We start from the raw sequence: 24,621 nt of genomic DNA on the forward strand, positions 1-24,621 counted from the left end.
CTGAAATTTTCATAGACCACAGAGAACGGACATAACATGGAACTAAAGAAATAACAGACCTGAGTGAGGTTGACTTGGCTGACTGTATTCCATTTGTTAGCTTAGTTTGGAAGTCTCTGAGTTGCCCTCGGTGTTGTTAAGAAGCATATTTGACCTGTATGGCACTCATATAATTGCAACTGCAAGTTGCAGGCAGTCAGAAATCTTCATTGTGTTAACTGCTTCACCCCAAGGGAAGCTCTAATTGTGGAAGCAATATCAGATTTTTTTCCAGTAAATGAAAATTAAAAATCCAGATAGATTACCTAAGTGCAGAAAAGTGTGCATCTTTATTCAGAGATGAGAATAAACCTAGAATGTCATATTTGAAGCAACAGGAGAATATTATTTAGTGAACACATGAAAGAAAACAGATTTACTCATAGTCAGCACTTTTCTAATCGTCCCCTTTGTTTCTTTTCTCTGCAGGTTAAATCCAGCACATGCATACTGCCCTCTATGGCTGGGGCTGCTCCCTCTGCCTATCTTCAGAGATGGATCCCATATCAAGGGGGGCATTTCACAGAATCACAGAATGGCCAGGGTTGGAAGGGACCTCAAGGATCATGAATCTCCAACCTATTTCAGCTGGGGGTAGGATTTCCCCCTGCTTTGGGGGAGCAGCAGGAATTATTTGACCAATCTAAATAAAGCTAATACGTGGTGAGGGCAGGTGAGCAGAGGAAGTAGTGCTTTGATATGTTTCTGGAACGGGGTGAATCCTGTCCCTTTCCTCTCTGAGCATTCCTGCCCTGGTGTAGGCTGATGGGCTGCTACTAACCAATGAATGGGTGAAGACAGGCAGGCAGACCCCCCCCACCCTTTGGTCAGGGCTGTCTGTGAGGCTCTTTGGCTCCCTTTGGTGCAAGTATAACAGCTTGCTTTTGCTTTTGAGCTTGATGGAAGCAGGATAGGGCCTTCACTAAATTATGCAAAATATAAACACCCTTCAAGCATAAAGGCCAGTTCCTGTTTGTCTGTGGGATGAACAATTCAGCAGTGAAGCGTGCAGGAGAGGCAGAAGCTGTCTGCTCACAGGGGTTGGGTTTTCTTCCTTAACTTGTGGCAGTGAGGAGAGCCACGGGTCGAGCCAGTACTGCAGCCTGTGCCATGCAGGCACCACTGGGTTTCCTGGGATGTGGAAAAAGGAGAAAGTGAGTGTGGTGATGCCAATCTTTTTATGGGAATGCATTAAGTTTTCAGTTCAATATCAACCTTACCCTCTCGTGTTTGGGATAAAGATTTGATGCTGCTAAAAATTCTATAAAGGTGATGTTGGAACAGCCTTCTGCCATATGAAGTCAGAACTGGTAATAAGAAATGCGAGGAGGAATTTGAGACAGTTCTGTGTGCTAATTTAAATCATTTGAGGAGGTTAAATATTTAATAAATGTTACAACAAACAAAACCCAACCACAGTTTCAGTAGATCACCAAAGGATTGTTACGTTCTAAGTAGTACAGCTGGCATGATTAATACTGAGAAGTACACTAGACTAAAGCTGAAGCACAAATGCAGAACCACAGTTCACTTTTCTTGATGTTTTTAATACAGGAATTGTTAATTATCAGTGGAGTTGACCTCCTAGGAGTGCAGTGCGTGTCACTGTTTGCTGCTTCAGATTCAGATTCAAACCCACTGAACACACATGTAACAGGTAAGAAGTGACTGTACCTTAACCAGCGTTCTCTAACAGCAATTTGTGGGATGGAGTTGAGGAAGGAAGCCTCAGGGCTTTGCTGTAACAACGAACTTGGTGTTGACTTAGGACTGATAATGAAGGATCAGGAGAAATAGTGGGAAGTTCTTTGCAGTGTTTATTCCCAGAAGTTTGTGTAGCTGTAGGTTTGCAGTAAGAAGATGTAGAGCTGCATTTGCAATGCTAAACTTGTTCTAAGAAACTGTCAGAGGAATCCATCTGGATACAAAACAATTAACACAGCACTCACAGGGATCTCAGGTCGTTCTGTGTATGTGTTTGTCATTAGAGCAACAGGATAATTATGTGATTGTTGGAATTAATTCTTATAGTTAGCTCGAACTTGCTGCCCTAACCTTTGCAAAGAGTAGAAAGAGTTGAGGCGATAAAGGAACGCAGTAGGAGCACACAGGCATCCCACCCTCGTGCCAAGGAATGAATGGTGATGTTTTGTTAAAACATCTAGGCTAAAATAAGCCCAAATCTGTACTTATTTTTATTAGTGTTATTATTTTAACATTTGTGTTGTGGTCTATTGCCAGGATGGCCAGACAGTGAGTGGAGGAGCTCTGGGTTGTTATGAGCCAGCTCAGTGGCACACGCAATGAGTGTCTCTGTTCCTTTCTGCATTCGCTGCCATGCAGGACGTTTGTGTTTGTTTTCACCTCACTGTTGTTCCCTGTGTTCTAAAGCCAAACCTTTATTGTGCTTCAGTTACGAATTTGTGCCCATTTATTTTCTAAACTGTTGGAATGTCCCATGACTGCATTCAGATGAGATACAGTGTAAGTACTTGTGGTTTCTTGCAGGTGTGTGCAATATACCAAGCTCACTTGCTGATCACTGGATTTATTTACATGGCAGTCAGCATGTGGAGGGTTAACTACTGCTGCAATAAGAAGGCAGTTTTGACTGTTCTGTCAATACTCTTCAAATATACGGGGGGAAAAAAAAAAAGCCCAAGCTCCCAAGATTTGATTATAGCTCACAATTTCTGTTGGTCTGGGTGTTTTTTATTAACAGTTTGCTTGATGAAACGGTTCAGAAAAGCTCTGTAGTATTTTGTAAAGGAAAAATCAAATGTTTTTCAGATGGCTCTATAAAGAATTTTGATAGATTCAGACATAAGTGAAGGTCTTTCACGAGCTCCAGGAGTGTTTTTGCACCTAATGCTCTGGTGAGCTAACAGAGGAAATGAACTTTCCTTTTGTTTGCAAAATATAACCCTCCTCCCCCGAGTTCTTAACGCCTTTTCCATGCTGCTTGGACAGCTGAGCCACCACACAGGTGTTTCTTGTCCTCTGTGTGTTCCTGAGACCTCCATAAAACGTCAGAGAAGAAAGATGACAGTGTTACCTAACGTGGGTACAAACCAGAAAGTTCAGTTGGTCAATCCAAAGTATAGGGGAATAAAGTACGTTCGTGTAGGTGACCTATAGCAGAAAACAGGGAGAATCATTATTGATGTTTGGCTTCCAACTCATGGCTGCTCAGCACCAAAGGAAACTACATTTTTAATCACCAGGCTGCTGCAGGGACACTACTGAGTGCTCTAAAAGCAGGGGTGTGCTTTTTTTTGCTGACATTTTGGGCCATGCAGAGCATTGTGTCTGTGTGCCTAAGAAACGTGCTGAGGGTCCACGTGTGTGTGCACACATGGGAAGGATGCTGTGAGCACTCGGGGTAATGGAACAGGTGTGGGAGCTTGGGATTTGCTTATGGAGGAGATCAATCAGCTATCAGAAATGTTTTAATGTGGTTGATATTAAAGCAACTATGAAAGTGGAATTTTCTAAATATACACTTGGAATAATAAACCATTGGTAATCTTCTGGAAGGAAATGGTGTTCTGACATTCATAGCTTATTTTTTCCCAGATTTTAGACAGGATTTGAGGTTTTTTCCATTATCTCCAGTATGACTAAAAATAAACCCCCTCACTTTTAAAGGTATGTTACATAGCTGTTCTCAAGGAGCGAAATTAAAACTTCAGGCCCTCAGAACCCAAGTGCAGGTTAGGTGTGTGAAAAATGCAGCATTTACTATATATGATATGCATTCTCTTTTTGTCAAGATGGTTTCATTATTGTGCATTTCATGAGCAGGATGTTCTTGAGAACCATTATGAATAGAATACCAGTTTATAACGAGTGATATAAAGTGGCATTTATCTTTACTTTCCCCCAAGAAACTCTTCCCTGTGTCTGTGAGTGCCACTGACTGACTTCTGAGCCGTGTTGCTACGTGCTCACCTTGCACTGTGGCTGCAGGTGCAGCCAATGCACCAGAGGGAGTAAAACACACGTGAACAGAAATGGATGAGTGAAGAGATAATGTCAGCCAGGCAGGCTGCAGACTGAGAAATCCCCAACCTTTCCCTGCCCAGTGAAACACTGCAGTGCTCATCCCACGTTCTCTCCCACTGCTCCAGCTGAAGCTGTGTCTCAGCTCATCACTGAGTGTTCTGGCACAGATCAGCACCTCCATTTGGGAATTATGAGGTGGTACCTGTGTGGTCTGACCTCAGTGTGGCTGGGCAGTGCCTGTGTGACTGCTGCACGCTGTCAGCAGGCTGCAGTCAATCTGACTTGGAAGCAGTGGGTTGGATTGAATGCAAGAGGGAGAAACCTCTTCAGAGACAAAGGCTCCAGGCTGTGACCCAAGCAGCCCCAAGGAAAAGTTACATGAAGGCTCTTTGCTGGGGGTGAAGCTAAAGCAATCCTGATGAGTTTTTATTTGTGGTCTGTTGCTGAAGAGCCAAAGGGTGGAACGCAAACAGCAAGTCCCTGTTCATCTTCACTGGATGGGAGCTGGACTAGATGATCTTTAATGTCCCTTCCCACTCAAACCCTTCTGTGGAGCCTGAGCAATGGAATGGATGCGAAAGAGGTGGCTGAAGTGAGAGCTGGTGGGGCATGTGAAGGCTGTTGCCATCTGACCACTGCTGAAAACTCGATTTGCTTGCTGTGTTCCTGAGTGTGTTTTATAAACAGCAGTGGCTCTTACTGCTGTGCACAATTGGGATGACAGCATGAGATGCGTGAAGGCTGCACTGTAATTTGTAAGGAACAGAGATGACAGAACAAGTGTTTAATTTCACTGAAGTCTGACAAACCCATGGTGCTTTCCTGCCAGGTCTGTTTGGTTACTGGCAGATTACTGTTGTTGTATTTAATGCACTAAAGCCACCAATAGTGCCCTTAAAATCTTCCTTAGAAACCAGGGCAGGTCTTAAGTAGCTGCAGTCATTCACAGCCTTTATTATGGGAAGGTTGAAGATGTTTCTCAGTACACACTTAGGCTTTCCCCAAGTCATGGAAAACCCCTGCAGAACATAAAACACATCCTAAACTATTCTGAAAAATTGTAACTTGGCTAAAGTCACTTATTGCCTCTGTCTCCCTTTTATTGTTAAATAATGCAAAGGAGAAATGCTGTGTTCACTCAGCTGCAGACCTCAACTCTTCAGCTGCACTCAGGTGGAGCACGGGCAGCTGTTGCCCTTTCAGAAAACTATGAATCCTCTGGTGTAACCAATGCTGCCTTTGAAAGCTTTGCAATACAGAGCAGGAAAAGCTGTCAGTGCAACTCCAAGGGTGTGGGGCACCATCAGCTGTACCAGTGCTGCACAGGGCGGCTGCACTGCTGGGAGAATCACTGCAAAGGAAATGCAGTGCTGTTAACTGCTTCCCTCGCACTGTGAACCTGCTTTTAAGTGTGCTTTGTGAAGGGGACGCTTACGAAGTAGCTATGTAAAAGAAAACTACCTACTACACTTTTCATTTAGGACTGACAATTTGTGAATTTCTTCCTGTCTCCGGTTAACTTAGCCTGATAGGCATCTAAATTTAGCACTGTTTAAATGTTTGGAGTACAAATTTGTATTTTGATGTTTTCCCCAATGTTTGTTTTTATCATTGTTTCATTTCTATTCAAGTTCTCTTGCATTTGTTGCTTTCCCCATAAGGAAACACACAGTAAGTGCCAATACCATTACTTACCAATGCAAGTTGTAAATCCTGAGCTGGCCTGAATCCTATGTATTTCAAATTCTAGGAAGCTCATGGGCTCTCTGAAGTACATGTGAGTGAGGGCCCTCTAAAGATGGGGTGTTTTGTGCTGTTCTGAGGGGCATGTGCTGCTTTGGGACCTGCGCTCCAAATCTGATAGTGGAAGGTATGAGCCCCAGCACCACAAACTCATCCCCTGTCAGCCCCTGTACTGCATCTCGTGTGCTGGAGAAAACCACAGAACGAAGACAGAAGGATGTAAAGAGGAATATCCCACCTTCCGCAGCTTGTGAGTGCTGCAGACTTTGTTCTTCAGCTAATGACTTTATACAGAGATAAAATTTGGTAGTAAAAGGCTTTCATTACAATAGTCAGAGTCTGACAGGATGAATGCCTGTGAGCTGAAATGGGACACCATTCAAAACATCAGTCAAATGGGAAATGAGGTACTTGATAAAGGGGGATAGGGGCACAATTAACCATTCCAGCTACTTGCCTAACACCTGTGGGACACCATGGCACTGGACTAAGACTGGACTTCATTTTTTCTTGAGAAATGAGTTGTATCTCTTACAGACTAAATGATCACAACAGTTTTCTGGCCTTTTTCCTCTACCATTTGGGCTGCACCCCATCCCAAATAAAATATTACCTAAAATAAATCCAAGTGTTAATTGTCTAGCAACACAATTACTCAGTTTGGTACGCATGTAGACTCAGTATCGTGCATTAATCTACTCCAGATCTGACTTCAGCCCACAAAACTTTCTCTAGCCGCCGCTTTCAGAGGGGACTAGTGGGATATGAAAGGATGTTAAAGGAATTTTCTCAAAGTGACAAAGGACTTTTTGTAGAATTGGGAACGGAAATGCTTCGTGCTGTTTTGGTCTGTGCTGTACAGTCATGGGATCGCTCCTCTTTGCTGCCGGCCAACTGAATGTGGGCAAAATCACTGCTGTTCTCCTGTGTTCCTGGTGTTTCTGAATTTGGCTGCTCCTGATGACGTGATGAAATGTCAATTAGTATGTCTGTCTCCATTCCAGAAGCAAAAAGGTAAAATGCTTCTGACTGGAAGGCAATTTCAGAACCAGGAACTGCTGCTTTTATTTCCTCAGTTTCCAGGTAGGACCTGCTATGGATGTTAAATGGGCTGTTGACGTATTGTAATCTAGCCTGAATTACCAAAACCTAATCTAGAAAGCCATCTGAAGATAACTTCAGCTAAGATGAAGTGTAGCTGGTTTGGGATACTGGCAGAAAGAAGTTGCTCTGACATCAACCTCGAATGACTAAACTGTGATTAATAGATGACAGCTTTCACAAAAGCCACTGAACACGTTACTGAGCTTGATTACTATTTATGTACTAATATTCTTGAAGGGCTCTGGGGCATTTATTTTATTTTGTTCTATCTTTTGTTTGCCAAAATAAGTAAAATATCTGCTACAGTGAGCATTCTTGAGCTTCCAGGCTGTGGATAAATGTGGGTCCAGCTGGTCCAACCCGTGCTTCAGCAGAGACCCAGAGCAGGCAGGCCAGGCCCACATCTGGGTGGCTTTAGATCTCCAAGGAGGAGACTCCAGAACCTCTCTGGGCAGCCTGTGTCAGTGCTCCAACACCTGCACAGAGAAAACTTTCTCCTTGTGTTGTGATGGAAGCTCTGCTTTCAGAGCTGAGATTCTGAAGCAGGCAAATGGAAAGTTCTAGCACCTACCAAATGGTACACTTAATAGCATTTGGCATGTTTGATGGTTCCTGTGAGTGTATGGAGGCTTCAGGAAGATAAGCTCATACAGAGTGTGGAAGGACTGCAAACCATCTCTGGTCCATCAAAGTCCTATCTGTCTGTAAGATAATAAATTTGAATATATGCTGATAGACTCAGGATGGCAGACTGCTGAGAGCTGCTCATTTACTGCAGCATCACTGATAAATCCTCTGCTTTCTTAAAATTATTTCACTGAAAACAATCATGAGAACTGATTTTTTAATTCTTTGGATAGAAGTACTAACTTTCATGGCCCCTTTCTACTCCCTTTTCTTTCTCCCTATTGAAAAACATAGTCACTCATTAATTCAGTTAATAAGTCTATTAAAGGCACCATGCCCTCTGTATTACCAGAAATTATCAGCTTTCCTTAATTTGAAATACAAACTTTGAACTTCAAACACTTAAAAGGTGAAACCAGCTCCTTTAAAATGCAACTGCTAGCCTGAGCTTTCCCAAGTTTGGCTCTGAAATGAAACGTGAGCTGTGAGGAGCACCGGATTGTTTCAGAATTGTGTGGATGTGGTCCATGTTCCAGGTGCAGTTCTGTGAGTGAAAAGTCACACCGGATGAGGGTCTTTATCTTAATTCTTGAGTATTTTTTGTAATAAAAGTTCAGACGAGCTCCTCTGAACAAAGGAGGGAGCCAAAGGAGCAAGCAACTTTTGCAGCTACTTCCCTGTTCACTTGGTTGCCTTGATGAATAGAGTGTCAAGAAAGTGTTATGAGTTGTAGATGGACATTGGAAGAGTTTGGCAAGTACCAAATGAGCACCCTGTGTAAAAAGAGTGGAGCAATTACCAAAGCAGTTCCTGAGGATATGCCAAGCAAAGAAGATGCCATAACCATTAGTAAAGAATCCCCACATGTGCAACAGTATTGCCCCTAAGCAAGAAACCTCTTGGTTTCACCTTCCAAAGCACCTTGACACACAGAAATGAAGGAAAACTTGTAAAGGAAGGCATACAGGAAAGTTTTTTCCTCCTCAGAAACTTGATGAATGGTGCATAAATATGAGTAAGGTTTTTAAATTGCATTTATAACCAGGATGACAGCAGCAGGAACTGAGATATATTTAAATACATGCTTATGTATTTCATACTATAATTAAAAGGTGTTGAAGAACAACAAGGTTATGGGAGAAAATGATACAGAGAAAGAAAGGAAATAAGCAATTCATGGGAACAAAAGAACTATAGGATGAGAGAAACTTGCCTGCTAAATTATGTACCATGCTCTGCAGACATTGAGTGGTTTGTTTTTTCAGCCTGAAACGTGTGTTTGAGTATGGCATTTTTCCCATTTCCTCCTAAGTACCAAGGATATAGTACTGGTTAAGCTAAAAAAAAAAAACAAAACAGAGAAATGGGTGATAGTTCCAGAGGGGAGGTATCATTCACTTACTGGGAAGGACTGAGAATTCTGCTTGCAGTTCTTCAACTATTGGCCCTAGTTTCTCTCTGTTTATATTTTGAATTAGCAAGTCACATACTGAACTATGCCAAGTGACAGAAGGGGAAATTTCTGTGTGTGGAGCGCAGTCATGCTCCCACAGGGAATTGGCTTCCTTGGCATATCAGTGTTTTCAGGCATTGGTGACCCTGAGTGAGAAACAGAAAGAAGAATGATGAGCCAGATTTTGAGACAGGCACGCACAATTAAACACATTTAAATCTGCCTTATTTACACTCGTAAGGAGCTGTTTGTATGTCTCTCCTGACAACTCTGAGCCTACTGTAACCTTCTTTAATAGCCACATGGGTTGCTATCCTCTTGGGCTTGATTAGCTTGACCTTGCTTTCATCCTTTGTAGCAGCAGCATAGCCTGACCGGCTGGAACAGACTTCAGCGTAGTGTAAAGCATGCACAGTACTTGGAAATTAACTAGGGAGAGAAAAGAGCTAGATGCAGGCGATATATAGATTGTAGGATCTGTGTATGAATAAGGAGTAAAAGGCTGAGAGGTTGTGTGTGTTTATTATGGGGTTTCTCACAGCATGTGTTTGAAGCTCTGGTTATGATGAGCGTATTCATGTGAAGTTTCTCTCCCACTTAAAATTTGTAAGGCTGGACTGAATGGCCTTTTCCTCCTCAACGTAACAAATATCTGTAGAAATCGTATCTATTGACTTGGGTCACAACTGAATACAAGTTTCTATGTAACAGATTTTGATGCCTCATGTAACCACTGATAACATTTATGATATATTTATCCAAGCACGCTTGTGCATAAACAATAATTTTTTGAAAAGGCAGAAGAGTTGATCAACTTTTATAGTCCTTATGATTGTACTGTTGTCCAGATGCCCAGGTGGCAAGGGAAATCTACAAACATAAGGATGTGTCTTAGTATTGCAGACAAGATGGTTCAGGGATGCCTTCACTGAATTGGAAAAACTCAACGAAGTTGGAGTGTGACTGTGTTTTATAAAAAAAAAGGGAAGGTTGAGGGAAAAAAGTAGATAAAACTTTGTGGTTCTTAGTTTATTAAAAAGCACCTGCATAAGGATCAGTACAAGCAGTCCTAAAATATTTCTTTTAGATTTTTAATCTAAAAGAACTGTAATCATAGAATCACAGAATGGCCTGGGTTGAAAAGGACCACAGTGATCATCCATTTCCAACCCCCTGCTACGTGCAGGTCACCAACCAGCAGACCAGGCTGCCCAGAGCCACATCCAGCCTGGCCTTGAATGCCTGCAGGGATGGGGCATCCACAGCCTCCTTGGGCAACCTGTTCCAGTGCCTCACCACCCTCTGTGTGAAAAACTTCCTCTTAATATCCAACCTAAACCTCCCCTGTCTTAGTTTAAAACCATTCCCCATAATCCTATCACTGCCCACCCTCGTAAACAGCCATTCCCCCTCCTGTTTATATGCTCCCTCCAAGTACTGGAATATTGTAAGTTAACAAAATATATGAAATTCCTGGCAGAGTTCAATGAATGCAAGTAGTTCATCTGATCTCAGTACACATTTTTCTGTGGCCAGGATGTGTGTCTAGGTAAAGCAAGTGGAATCTCTGCTATATGTACTGGAAAACGTTGATAGGTTGCTTTTTTCTGTAATATTGATTTTTCTGAGCAGAATTTTTTATAAAACAAATAAAAAGCCAACACATCCTCTCAAGAAACTCTTTGTCTGTGTACACCAGTCAATGACACTTAGTCCCATTGATGGGAAAATGGATATAACCAGCTAGGGAACCTCTCTTCAAGGAAACATTGCAACTGGCTGAATGGTGTCTCAGCTTAAACCAGTTAGATATTGTGATCAATAGAAAAACAGCTCCAAGAGGATGTTACCATTACTGGGAGTTATAGCAGAAGTGCCATCGCCATGACCAGAACTCTGGTGAGAAACCTTTCAAATCTCTGATTTCACAGTTCTCTGGGGTCACTCAGAAGTGATCAGACAGTGAGTTGAAGGACAAGCTGGCTAAGCATGAAGTGATACAATGCAAATGATATGGTACACACACAAAAAAAACCCAACAACAACAAAAAACCAACCAAAAACATTTTAAACACAATGGAAATAGGCTTAACGAGGGTTAGTCTGTTCAAAAAAAAAAAACAAACCACATGAATGGTAAAGGAAATTGGAAGTGTAAATAACTGATTTAGGAAATAAAAAAGACTTGATGGGTTTTGGGTTGTGGCCAGTCTCCTGTTCTGTGTTTCTCTGTTGGTATGATGAAAAAATATCCTGCAAATACCATGAATCAGACAGGGTCTTGGTGATGTAAGTCTACAAGGGTAGCTAGTACATTAGCTTGCACTCAACTATTTTGGTAGATAGTATATTTGGAGGAGAAGTATAACGACTTTCTTAATTCTCCAGAGTTAAGGCTGACATAAACATACCTAAACAAATGGCACACTTTTAGGGCCTCTGGACACTACATAACAGCTGTGTAGCTCACTGAAAATCTTCCATGCAAAAAAATAATTAGTTTGTAAGGTCCAGAAGAAAGCAAGATGGTCTTCCTGAAGCTTTTTATTTTTTTCATTAGATACTTAATTCAGTCACCGGATAGTGGGAACAAGTAGCTGATTGCAAGTCTGCCATTCAGAGGAGAAAAATTTTCAGCAGTCAAAGATGAAGAACATTCCTAAACTGCCCTGAGACTGCTGTAAAACTTACATAGCAACTGCTTGCCTTGACCTGCAGCCAAAGTAGCTCCAGAGATGATTTTCTGAGGAAAAAAATGAGACAGGAATGAGCTTCTGAACACATCCCCTTCATACATGCAGGGTCAAGTCTCAAGCTGGCATTGCTGCTAATTCACCCAGGCACTGAAGCACCCTTGATTCCTGCATGGGGGTAAGAACAGACAACATCAGTGTAGCACTGCTGCTGCAAAACCAGGTTAAGCCATACGCCTGTGGCATATGTCTGCTGAGTGTTAGGTAAGGGAGTGAAAATGTACAATATTTCCCACACATTCTGACAGTATCCCGAGCAGGCACTGGCTCTAAGCATTACGGTGAAATCCAGTCATTCTAAGAATATCCTGTATCTCCAAAAACCACTTTTCTCTGGGAAAAAAAAACCAACAAAACATTAAAGGTTCTGACAGATGTACAGCACAAAGGACCTTTAGGTTTGATGATCAAGGACATACGTGTGGAAGCCATTACTAGTCATCCTGCAGCTTTGGATGGTTCAGAAATACCAAGTATGTTCCCCTGTACATCCATTCTGAAAAGCAAGCGGATCTGAGCTGCAAAGAGTCAGCATACGGGACTGATGCGGGCTCCACTGATCTGTGCCTACATCCGTGTTCCAAACTGCAAGAATTATACTGGGTTTGGATTCCAGAAATAAGACTCTTGCAAGGGAAACGTGAGCCATTCTATTCAGCACAGTTTGTAAAAGTAGCAGCCATCTGTTGGGCTTTAGAGAAGGCTGAGAAACACAGGATGTTTACTTTTATTGAGATGTGCAGTGGATGTGCCTCAGATGAGCAGACATGTCACAATACTAATAAGACAACTGGGACATGAAGCTCCAGAGAAAAATGTGTTAAATGTAGCATTTGTGTAAATTGGACTTGAACAAGACTGAAAGCCTTAAAAATATACCTGCATGCACCTAAATACATAATCACCTAAGTAAACAGTCGCAGAAAACAGGTCGGACAAAAATTTGAAACAAATGCAGTGCCGACTTGGAGACAAAATTGACTGTTTTCCTGGGTGCTTTATGGAAATCATTCCAAAAGAAAGGATTAAGGAAATGTAAGATAAGGAAGGGTCCAGTTTCTACATGGTAAAATTTTGAGGTTCATTTAGTTGAACACCCTGAAATGGAACCCGATGTTGCTAACAGCATTGAAATGTTGGCACATGCAGTGTGAGCCCAGGACCTCGTAGATGAGACGGAGGTATTCCGTACCACTGACACAACACCGTGTAGGACATCTGAGAGGGGATCAGACCAAGGCCTTGAGCTACAGGAAAATGTGATTCACAGTATGAATAACTTTATGCTACTATAAATTTTAACCACCAAAGGGGAAAAATTCCCATGAGAATTCAGAGATGCAAGCAGAGTTCTGTAAATGGAGGAAGTTTTTCACCCAGTGGGTGGTGAGGCACTGGAACAGGTTGCCCAAGGAGGCTGTGGATGCCCCATCCCTGGAGGCATTCAAGGCCAGGCTGGATGTGGCTCTGGGCAGCCTGGGCTGCTGGTTGGCGACCCTGCACAGAGCAGGGGGTTGGAAATGGATGAGCATTGTGGTCCGTTGCCCTTTTCAACCAAGGACATTCTATGATTATGATTAAATGCTAACAGCAAGAAGGCAACAAAGCAAGAAGGTAACCAAAGATGCAGATGGAGACGCTGGCAAACAGCATTAGCAACAGCTACTGTTGGTTTTGGCAACAAAGAAAAAAGTGAAGTATTGCAAATCAAATAAAAGTAAACATGTATCAGCAATACATGTTTTATATACAAGATGGAGTAAAGTTTTATTTTCCGTATTTTCCAGGATCTGGCTTATGTAGACAGTGTTTGAGGTCTTGAATGAAGTTGCAGTGAGTTTTCACAAAAGGAACCTAAGATGATAATATGAATTTGATCTAGGTATGAATCAGTATAAAGAAAAAAACCACACTGTGGAACTGCAGTCAGACAGACAGCGCTGTCCTTGCTGTGTCTAACAGTTGTGCTATGAGATAAGGATAAATTTTCAAGAACGAGGCTTAAAGAGGTATCAGAGCTAAACAAAGTGAGACACTGGAATTATTCTAGAAAAAAATTTGCAGGGAAGAGTGTACTGAAGGGCTCTTTGTACTGAAGAGCTATCTGTGTACTAAAAGCTCGCAGCATTAGCATTTCATTGTCTCGACATACTTTTGATATTAAATGGACTTAAATAAATGAAGTACAGATGTCTGCCTACAGAAATTGCAGCTATGAGGTAAGACTACTTAGAGGCAGGAACTCACCTGAAAAGATGCATACTAAAACCAAACACAACTCAGAAGTGCACAACTGCATTAAATATTTAGTTATTCAAGACAAGTCTATGTAATTTGACTAGTTTTTATCTGTATTTGAGCTGATATAGCTCAAGTGGGAGCCACCATTTCTTTGAATGTACTAAATATAGCTGAAAATGAATTTTCCAGAGGTGTTTTATGGTGCCTTTGCAAATGATGTTTTAATTCTACCTTGCATTCTCTTAAAATAAACCTCAATGCTATTTTTGATCTATTCTCATTCAAGTTTTGGTTATACCTTCTTGCTATAAACCCTTTTGGAAACCCTGACACTGAAGAATGTTGAAAACTGTAAGTGTGGGGATTGAATAACATGTCAATGTAGCCACTTACTAATTTAATATGCCAAATCGTATCCTAACACGTCACAGACTTTACATTGGTTCAAATTCCTCTATATTTACTGAGTTATCTTATTCTGAATCTGGTGTCTAGACTTCTCTACGTAAGAGATTTGTAAAGCTAATAGTGCTGCATTTTTATCTAGTGGCAAATAAGCTTCTAAACTCATTACTGTGTTGTATATGTAATGTATGTTGCAATTATGCTATCCTGTTCATGCACAAGGACAATCTAATCTCCTTGGTGTCCTTCAGCACATTTTAATTTTTGAACTTGTTTACACTTTTTGCCTTTGTAACAGGGTGTGCAAGTTTGTAGTATTTCACCTTGCAGGATAATTCGAGATCAAATAATACAAAACCGTTCTGAAAAACAGTCACTCATTCACCATCACCTCTCCATCAACGATACTGACAGACCTCTGCCAAATTATACCAACATTTCTTCTTACAAGTTCAAGATTCCCAGTATATTAATGCCCCCCTTGCATGGCAATTGCAGCAGGCCATCTCTTTTCTTTGCCTTCTCTGTATTCTTTTTTCTGAATACAATCTCTACCACATTACACACAGTTGAGAATAAGGATGTATGATGGATTGTACAATGATGTTCCCCATTTTACTCTGTTTCTTTCCTAGCCTTAACTCTCTAGTCTCTTTTTGTCATCACATACAGCAGAGGCTTGAATACAAATCCTTCTCAGTGTTTTCAAAAAAATGAGTTATATCAATGTGTTCATTTAATGTGAGAAATTCTCATTTTTTCAACTAAGTCTTTAAACTTCCAGCAGTTGCTGGAACACCATTTTTGTTCTTGTTCCGATTATCTATTTTTGTACTGTCTGCTTAGTCAGGATATTAAGCTGCTATTTGCTATTTTCTATTTAAATCTGATCAATTCCTGCATTTTTCTAGGATTCACTGCTTTACGATTTCAGCTCTTGTTCCCATTCCCATCTGAAGACAATTCCTTTCTTTCTTGTCATTTATATGGCATCTGTAATTCCTGTGCAGATCTCTCCCTATTCACATAATTTTCTCAGTGGTAAAATTACCCTATTTGCTTAACCTTTACAGTGGATTTGGACTATAGAAAATGTTCTTATAACTTTCCTTTTTCCAGCCTTCCTATTTCAGTATTCATAGATTCCTCTCCAGGTAATGCTTCTACTGCAGTCTCTGCCAGCCAGGGAGTGGACAGCAACACTGACTGGCTTGTGTCTGTACAGTAGTGCTTATGGCTCTCCCTTGCTTACAGTGGATGCAGAGGGGGACTACCTCCAGGGCAGGAAGCAGCCAAAGAATAAATTTTTCTTGTATGGAAAGAAAGAATTTTGCTTACCTGCCTGTTTTCTTCCCTCCTGCAGGCCAAGGGCCCTTTTTGAAGTAAGACCCTTTCACAGAATCACAGAACGGCTCGAGTTGGAAGGGACCTCAAGATCATGAAGCTCCAACCCCCCTGCCACACACAGGGCCACCAACCTCCACATTCAATACTAGACCAGGCTGCCCAGGGCCCCATCCAACCTGGCCTTGAACACCTCCAGGGATGGGGCATCCACAACCTCTCTGGGCAGCCTGTTCCAACACCACTCTCTCTGTAAAGAGCTTACTTTCCTTCATTGTAATCTCCAGTCTAAAATGTTCCAAGTTGCTCCAGATCTTGATTTTCCATGCAGAGAAATCATTTTTTATGGCCTATACTAATTACAGTCTCTTAAGCTGTCTTTACCACATCCATCACCCAGTGAACTAAGTTTATCCTCCCGTTAAGAGTCCTGCCTCTGCTGCAGTTTATTTGTATTCTTCCTCCTGCCATGCCTTTGTCTATTATTTTTCTCAGAATTTAAGACTGGGAAACACACAGCTCCTTCCCAAACTCTTTACTTTGTTCTGCTCAGCATGAGGGCAGTCCTGCTGATGCAGAAGACTCCCATGAGGATTTGTGTTTATACCTGTAACTAGCACTTAGCCATTTCTTTCTAAGTATCTTTGCTCCTAACATCTGCAAGAGTTCAAAAGCTCTGTGGAAATACCCTTGGCACCTGTACAGTTCCTTCCTCTGTCTAGCTTCATACTGCAAGCTTTGGAACCCATTAGGACTTATATTTTAAATGCATTTAAGTGGCGTAAGACCCCCCTCTGATGTTAAACATTCCCTACAATACTGAGTTGAGCTACAGAATATAAATGAATATCTTTTTTTTTTTTTCCAAGTTTAGAGAGAGATGATCTTTAAGGTCCCTTAATATATGATTGATTTGCTATCATTTAAAAACTTTAAAAGTATCTAATAGGTTAAAGCTATGCTATGGAACAAAGAAGGCAGAGTTGAGAAAGATAGAACAGGATTACTTTCTTGCTCTCTTCTATAACAATTATTCTGTCTTGGCCTAATCAGTCTTCAGTGCCTCTGTACTTTCTGAAAATCTCAAATGTATTATCAACTGGTTTTTAGAACCATGGAGAAGAACCCAGCTTGGGAGTGAAACTGGTAGGTACCTTGCAGGAGATTTGGGAAGCACTATGAAAGGTTCACGCACTTGAAGTACTGCTGCACACCTTAACCACATACTGCTGTTGTATCCATTTTGTTCCTCTTGGAGTGTGGTGATGTAGGAAGCTGGGGCAGATCAGAGGGTGCTCATCTTAATGGATGGATGGATGGCTTTAAACTAGGAGACAACTGAAATGAGGAGGCTTGATCAAAAAGCAAAGAAATGGAATTAGAAATGGAAGGAGAGCTGTTTAAAAATTGGAATTCAGGCATACCCCAGCAGGGTATCCCCAATACAGGGGACAATGAAGCACATGGGCTGTGCCCTATTTCCACGTGTGCTTTCAGCCCCCAGAGGCAGCCCCACAGGCAATACCCTCAGAATGCAGGGATTTCTGGAACCTCAAACCTCCAGAGGTTAGGGAGTGACAGCTGGAGACATCAGCGAGGAAGACACTGCACTGCCAGAAGCAAGCAGAGTGAAACTGGCAGAGAAGGGAAGTTAACAAAAAGCTCGGAAAACTAAGCCTAAAGGAGTGCCTGGGGCTAGAAGGCAAGTAAAGAAGCTGGGGGAGGGGAAGGATTCAACAACAACAAAAAAAGAACAAAAAAAGGTAATTGGAAAATAAGTGAAAGCAGCTAGGCTTGTTATGCTAGGAGGAGGCAGCTAGCCAGCTGCAGAGGCGAGTGAGATCCCACTTATCTTACCATGTTGACTACAGAAACAGACTTCAAGTGACGCAGTGTCTATAAACAGAGGAGAAGAAGAATTAGTTCCCATTCGGGTAGTTGTGTCTGTGACCCTAAAATCCTTATCCCAAATGTGCATATCAGAATTCCAGTTCCTGAGGGCATGGACAGCGTTATCACTTAGCTGAGACATGGAGAAGCACTGATGCAAGCAGTACAAGCTTCTTATTACTGAGATTTGGCACTGATTATAAACATTGCCCAAAAATTGGTCATACCATTCCCCCTCAAAATATGAAGCATAAGAAGCAGAAATTAACTGCAGTGTAAACAGCTGAAATAAATTTTTTTTTGATCCAGACAAATTTGATTCAGAAGTAAAAAATGTCAGATCATACTGTTTCAATCAAATTGATGGAGCAGGATGGTTACTTTGATGCAGAATTCCACCTTGTTCACTTTTGTTAAAAGATGCATCAGAAAAGCCTTGTTCACATACTGATTTGCCTCTTCAAACAGCACTGCTGCTTTCTCCATAACATTTTCTCTTTCTGGTCTTTCTTCCTGCTGGCCTGAATAATTAGTTCTCTGGGGAGATCACATCTTTTCTTGCTTACTAGGATTGGTACAGGGAATATCTGAACTAATCCCATAGGCCCACTGATAATGCTCCTTTTGACTTACAGGAGATCTTTATGGACTATTATATGACCCTTACTGTAGACAAATACATGCTGGATGTGTTTCCTGAAACATTTACAAGCTCCAGTTAAATCCATTTATGTTTATTGCTCAGTAGAGCGGGTCTTCCACACTGTTATCTGTTTAGCAATCCTGTTTGATAAGTTTCTATGTAAAGAGCAGATAGAACACCAACGTGGATGTGAGCTTGTATTCCTGCCTGAGTGGCCATAACAGATGGTCTATAGTGGAACTTCAGTCACAAAAAACGTGAAGCGGAACAAATCTGAGTCACTGGTGCAAAATGTCTGTTTTGGAGGACTCCTGGCTGCTGTTCTGACTGCTTGGGTGCTAAAAAGGACTGGTGAAGAGCTGGCCGTGGAAATTCCTATGTGGTTTTAAGAACAGTAAGGCAGTGTAGCTTTTAAAAGAATAGGCTTATCTTGTGCCTTTGACAGCAAGAGAAATACAGCAATTAAAAACTTTATTTCTTGTAGATCTTCAGAAAGGGGTGCAGATATTGCATGCATGACTATTTTCAGACCTACACACTTGCACATACAACTTCATTCCCTGTGAAACTTATCCAATGACATTTAATTTTTACTCCTGCAAATTGATATTATATATATATATTATATTTTATATATTTTATATTTTATATATTTATACATACACAATATATACAAAATATCCATATGTGCAAAATATCTGAAGTTTTTAAAATTTATTTTTCTCCATCACTGCCTGGAGTTTGTGCAATCATTTTTAAGCTACACAAAACCTAAACCAAAAAGAAAATAGGAGAAAGCCATGTAACAGCTCCTCCTAAATATTAGCAGTTTTACATTTGAATCTTATGCCGTGATCCTAAATCTCTTCACAGATGGAGATCTTCCAGACTGAAACAGAAAAAAGATGACAACCTGGAAAAAGATGGGAAAGCAACTCTGTAAACTCTGCTGGCCATGTGTTAAAGAAAAGGTAAGATCCTTCTTTATTCACCAAAAACCTTGCATTTTTCTTTAATTGTTACCATACAAGTATCAATATAATACACACGATTAAAGTGCTTTACACAGTCAGAATGGACAAAAACAGATGAAGCAGTTTTCAGAGAAACCGAACTATCTGAATGCATTCTTTACCCCATTGTGCAGCAATAGTGAAAAACTGATTCTACAGCTATTTCACAATGACAGAATGAAAAGTAGAAACCTGCAGGCAGGACAGCAAACTGGGGTAGTGGTCTTGAGTTTTATCCCTTCTACAACAGAGACTTCAATAAATAACCATATCAGACACTTCAGTTTAAGATTTTTAACACCGAACAAAGATAGATTTAATTTAATAATGGGAAGACTTAAGCACAACCATTTAAAATGACATGCTCAACTTCGTCTAAGAAGCCTGTCCAGCCATCACTCTCTGCAAGAACTTCCTTTTTACAGTTTGATATCAGTAGCCTTATGAGCTGCCCAATGCACTGTTTAGTCCAGAAGGAAACAAGTGCAAGGGGCAGTGAATAAATCAGAGTACATCAGAATTAGGCTGATAAACAAAAAGTAACAGAACTAAGTACATGTAAAAAAAGCAAAATATGTGCATCTGCAGGAATGGTTCCTCATTTATCAGAGCAATGGGAAGTTACCATTTTTGCAAAAATTTACCTAACACTGATGTAGACAACAAACTGACTTAATTATTTGTTACAGACCACGGTTTGCATTTAGGTTATTTTAGCTAAGTTGCTTTAGGTGAACTTAAAGTTTTAATTGTGTATAAATAATTCTGTAACCATAACACAGGGAATACAGTTGACTTACAAAGATGACAGGTTTTACTATTTTCTTACTTAAAAGCATGTGGAATTTTGTTTTAAAAGATGTCTTGACTGCTTGATTGTTCATCTATCCAGCAATAAAAGAGAAGGGAAAGGATTAGGACAGTTGCAATAAATCATTCTTGAGTAGCATTACTGTCTACTTGAAGGAGAAATAACTGGTAGGTCAGGAGAAATGGATGATGGGGTAAAACAGGTCAGCAATACTGTGAATAGATCACTGTCTGAAAAGTCTTTGTATTGGCGTGTGTAAACTGGGATACAGTCTGTGATGGGCATGACATAGCAGATGCTGGTGGACTTGACTGTAGCGCTGTGTCCAGTCTTGGGTGCTGTGGTTCAGCAAAACGTGGATGGTTTTAAGAGAAAATGTGGGGGAAGTTGGGGGGAATATGCACTCATAGGACTAAATATGCATTCAGAGGACTAAAACTAGGGCTCATGGGGAAAGAAGAAGTGAAATCGTTTAGTCTGCAGATAGCAAAAATTAGGGGAGACATGGAAGAGGCACACTGAGAGATGCAAGGCAGAACTGTGTTTATTACAGCTATACCTCCATAGCAGAGAGCTTTTATTTACTGAGTTCCTGCTTCTCCTTGGGGCTGCAGTGAGGACTGGAACAGAGAACTCACCAGGCTGAAAGTCAGTGATTCTGAAAGTGCTTTCCCAACAGCTCCAATCACTCTCAGTTACATCCACCTGAGCCCTAACTCCTCTGTTACACCAACATTGCTGCCCACCTCTCTGGGGAGTGGGCAAGAAGCGGGTATGCTTTGCAGGATTGGTCATTTTCAAGGTTTGGGCACTCAGTGCCTGAACAAACAGGGGATGTAACTGCCTCAAACTGCCCTTCATGTACATCAGGGGCCTTTGGCTACACCAACCCACCATTGCAGCCTCTAGAATTCATTTTTTTTTTTTCCAATCAGAAATACAAACACCATAGAGAACAGCATTTTTAAACACAGCATCCACGTGAACACCACCGCTGGCGTTCTGATAGAAATCAAGCTTCCCAAGTAAATTTAAACAGCACTCCGACAGTTCTTGATGCTGCCCGCACCCAGCCATCCTGCTGGCTGCCACATCTACAGATACCCTTTAGGAAAGGTGACAGACAGAGAGCCGGCCTGGCTGGAGAGCCCTGAGGGCGGGAACCCGTGCGGGGCGCTCAGAGCGCGGCGGGCGCTGAGGGAGCGTCCCTGGGAGCGTCCTTCCGAGCGCCCCTCTGGACGCCGCGGTGGGGCCGTCCCGCCCGCAGCCCCGAGAAGGGTCTCGGAGCCCCGCGCAGGGCCCGGCGCGGCGTTTTACCTCAGGATTAGAGCGTTTCACCTCGGGAACGTTAGCCTTTACCTCAGGAATACGGGGCTTTACCTCACGGATTCCAGGGTTTTTACCTCAGCCGACGTGCCTCGCTCCCTGCCGGCCCGTGGACGGGCAGAAGGGCCGCCGGCCATAGCGCCGCGAGCCGCCGCCGCCCGCTCCTCCTCCGGCCGCGCTCCCCTTCCTTTCCCGGCTGTCCCGGCGGCAGCGGCGGGCGCCAATGAGGCGGCGCGTCCCGGCGGCGGCGCTCGGGTGGGCGGGAGCGGAGGGCGGGGGGCGGCGGCAGCACGCTCGGTTGTGAGTGAGGGAGGGAGCGCGTGTGTGTGCGTGCGTGTGTGCGAGCGAGTGCCATGGCCGGAGCCCGCTGAGAGCGACAATAGGAGCGAGCCGGAGCGCGACCCCGCCGCCCACCGGGACCCCGCCGCTCACCTGAGGCAGCCGCCGGCGGAAGAGGCCTGCCCTCCCTTCGCGGCGCCGCCCGGGCCGCCCGCACCGCGCCCGCCGCTCCCCCTCGCCTGGGCTCGGCTCCCCCCGCGTTTCCCCCCCCCTCCCTTCGCCCCCCCCTTCCCCTCCGCCGCCTCCTCGGGGCCCCTCCGCAGGGCTCCGCCGGGAATGTGAGTGAGGCAGCGGGCGTCGCAGGCAGGGGGCCGCGCCGAGTGCATGGGACTGAGCGCAGCCCGAGCAGCCGCCCGCTCCTGAAGCCGCCGCCAACGCCGCCCTGCGCCGGGGAGGCCGCCAACGCCGCCGAGGCCTACAGGCTGCTGCGCCGCCGCGGCGGGGACCGAGCCCGGCGCGTACCGCACTCCAGGCATCGGCCGCGCTCCGCCGAGCCCGGCTCAGGCCGCCGCCGCCGCCTCCCCCCCGTCTCCGGCTTCTCAACCGGGAGGGTCAAGGTAACTCCATCTCGGCGCGGTTAGGAGGAGGAGGAGGCCCGGGGGGAGGGGGGTGGCGGTGAGGGGGCCGCGGGAGGACGCGTTCCAGCTGCGGGGCTCCCGCCGGGAAATGACAGCCGATGGCAGCGGGCGGGAGGCGGCGGATGGCGGCGCGGCGGCCCCGGGCCCTCCCGGTGCGTTCCGTCGCTATTTTCACGTCCCCTCGCCTCGCCGCCCCCCCGCCCCGATCTGGGGTGCGTGGCTTCGCCTTCCTCCCGGCGCTGCATCCTGCGAGAATACGGCCCCTCCTTGGGAGAAACGGCGCTTAAGCTCCACGGCTTTCCTACACGCAATAAATAATCTCAGGTTGTTGGGTTTTTTTTTGTTTTTTTTTTTTCTTTTCCTCCCCTCCACCCCCAACCCCGCTGGAATCGCATGTTTCGCCCTTACAGCGCGTTCAGACGAGCTATCATCGGAGGGATGAAAAAAAAGGATCGGTGTTTACCACGGGGTTGTCAGGCTGGATGCAGCCTTGTGGAATTAGAATGAGGCTTTAATAATTTATAACGCAGGTGAGGGAAACTGTTACTAAATTTACAGCGGAGAAGTGCCGGTGAGGCTCGGTGCTGACACCGTGATCCTGCAGCTGGGCCATCCGCTCTGCTCGCTGCCCGTTGTTATTAGCATTGTTATTATTTTGGTGATTTCATCTCGAGAGAGAGAGTGCAGGGATGGTTACACTTCAGCCACACACGTGATGGGCAGAGGAATCTTTTCGATGAGATGAAACAAGGCCAACGGCTCCGGCTTTTAGCTGTGTGTTTCTGCTGCTATTTTCCGTAATTTGGGTTTATGTAACAGGTAACTTTGTGCTTATATTTATTTTTGGCGGAGCTTTGGAACCTTAGAAGCGGGTGCCGGAGCGCAGGCTGTTCTATTTCAGTTTATCAGACTTTTTTATTTGTTAATCTCAGCTGGGGCCTGGATGCCCCGCTGATGGGGGCATTTCTTCCTCCCCAGATGGCAAACAAACCCTGTGTAAGGGATGGGATTGCGTTGCCGACACTGTATTATATTTGGAAAGTATAAGCTGGTGGTGGAGAGGACCTCAGGAAAAATGAAAAAGATGGTGTAAGGCTTTCTCGTGACGGCAGTGCCAGCTGCACAGCTCAGCATCTGGTGCTGCACATGCTGCCTTGGAGAAGCTGTGGAGTTTGTACTTCCATTTTTGAGAGACTTAGTGCACATATATAATATAATTTTGCATTAAATGGTTCTTATCTTCCTGAACTTGTTTACAGTTGCCTTAAATTGGACTTTCTAAAGCTTCTCTTGCGAAAGACGGATCCAAATAATAATGTCTGTTTCAATGGCTTTAATAATTTATGCAGCATATGAGTAACCAAATATTTTAATAAAATAAGTACTTGAAAGTGTTCTTGATCGTGTGGAATCAACTTCTTTTAGCTTGCGAGTCACTGTGGTAATTGAAGTCAACAGACATTGAGGATGAGTAATGCTTTCCAAGGACATGTTCTAAGACCCTGATCCTGCAAGTGCTTATGCCGACGCTTAACTTTGCATGAGTGTGTGGCCCTACTGAAACTGGCAGAGTGCTCTACCTAATAATGGCATCGCTAATACGAATCATAGAGGCGCACATGCTGGTAAAGTTAACTGTATGCAGAGCTGCTTGAAATATGTAGGCCGAAATTCCTCCTGTCTTGTTTTCCTGAAGTATTACTCATGTATTGCACCAAGATGTAATGTGCCTTTTTAACAGGCCAGACAGGCTGCTAAATACAATAGCTGGTTGGAGGAATTCACTCTTTAAAAGCTTTTGATATTTCTCAGTAGTATGGGATTAGCTACAGCAGCATTACCAGGGCATGTTTTATAGGAAGAGGCAATGCTTATTTCTCAGACCAGCTGATAGAGTTGGGAAACAAACAAACTTCTGCTCACAGAAACCTTTTTTGGCTCTCTGCCTCTCTGCAAACCTTGTCTGGCTTATGCCCTTAGAACTATTATGGCTACCATACTGCTATTATTGCTGAAATGCCAGAACATGGAATAACTGTGTGTTAAGAGACTCAGTACAAAAACAGAACGTCTGAAATGGAGAGTAAAGAAGCAGTATGTGAAATTTTGTCAGTTTTAGTCAAATTGTGAAGCGTGGCACTACTTCTTGTGGTACTTTTTAGTGTTGCTGTTAAGTCTTGTATGTAGGTATGGTAAATGATTTTTTTTCTTCTGTCTTGTGCACTAGAGTGACTAAGATATTTATACCTTCTTGAGTTATCATATATATATATACCATATATGCTCTTGAGATCATTTAGCTTGCAT

The 24,621-nt window shown here is 43.3% G+C and overlaps 2 protein-coding genes and 1 long non-coding RNA gene across 48 annotated transcripts in view; 2 read left to right on the forward strand and 1 right to left on the reverse strand.

The window, feature by feature from the left end:
• Window positions 1-1,587, forward strand: part of WDR89 (WD repeat domain 89) — a 16,469-nt gene extending 14,882 nt beyond the window's left edge. For all 14 annotated transcript variants that reach the window (XR_016467097.1, XR_016467104.1, XR_016467110.1 and 11 more), the window contains one exon: window positions 469-1,587. The gene's annotated coding sequence lies outside the window, so the exon portion shown is untranslated. The remainder of the gene's footprint in view (window positions 1-468) is intronic.
• Window positions 1,033-21,625, reverse strand: LOC116236799 (uncharacterized). 30 transcript variants are annotated; one of them, XR_016467137.1, is made up of 5 exons: window positions 21,475-21,619; window positions 17,572-17,610; window positions 11,663-11,714; window positions 8,732-8,855; window positions 1,034-1,170 (listed from the first exon to the last, which is right to left on the reverse strand). It is a non-coding gene; the product is annotated as an uncharacterized LOC116236799 (long non-coding RNA). The 30 variants fall into 30 exon arrangements; XR_016467138.1 differs by having other exon boundaries at window positions 21,452-21,618; XR_016467121.1 differs by lacking the exon at window positions 21,475-21,619 and adding an exon at window positions 20,090-20,146 and having other exon boundaries at window positions 17,572-19,160.
• Window positions 21,622-24,621, forward strand: part of PPP2R5E (protein phosphatase 2 regulatory subunit B'epsilon) — a 71,568-nt gene continuing 68,568 nt past the window's right edge. Inside the window, exon 1 of one of the 4 annotated variants that reach the window (XM_031605590.2) lies at window positions 21,622-22,293. The gene's annotated coding sequence lies outside the window, so the exon portion shown is untranslated. Of the gene's footprint in view, window positions 22,294-22,321; window positions 23,134-24,621 lie in introns of those variants that run through there. The other 3 variants (XM_031605589.2, XM_031605588.2, XM_090141789.1) reach the window with 3 other exon arrangements.

Source organism: Phasianus colchicus, chromosome 5 (assembly GCF_987193195.1).
Source record: "Phasianus colchicus chromosome 5, bPhaCol1.hap1.1, whole genome shotgun sequence".
Lineage (NCBI taxonomy): Eukaryota > Metazoa > Chordata > Aves > Galliformes > Phasianidae > Phasianus > Phasianus colchicus.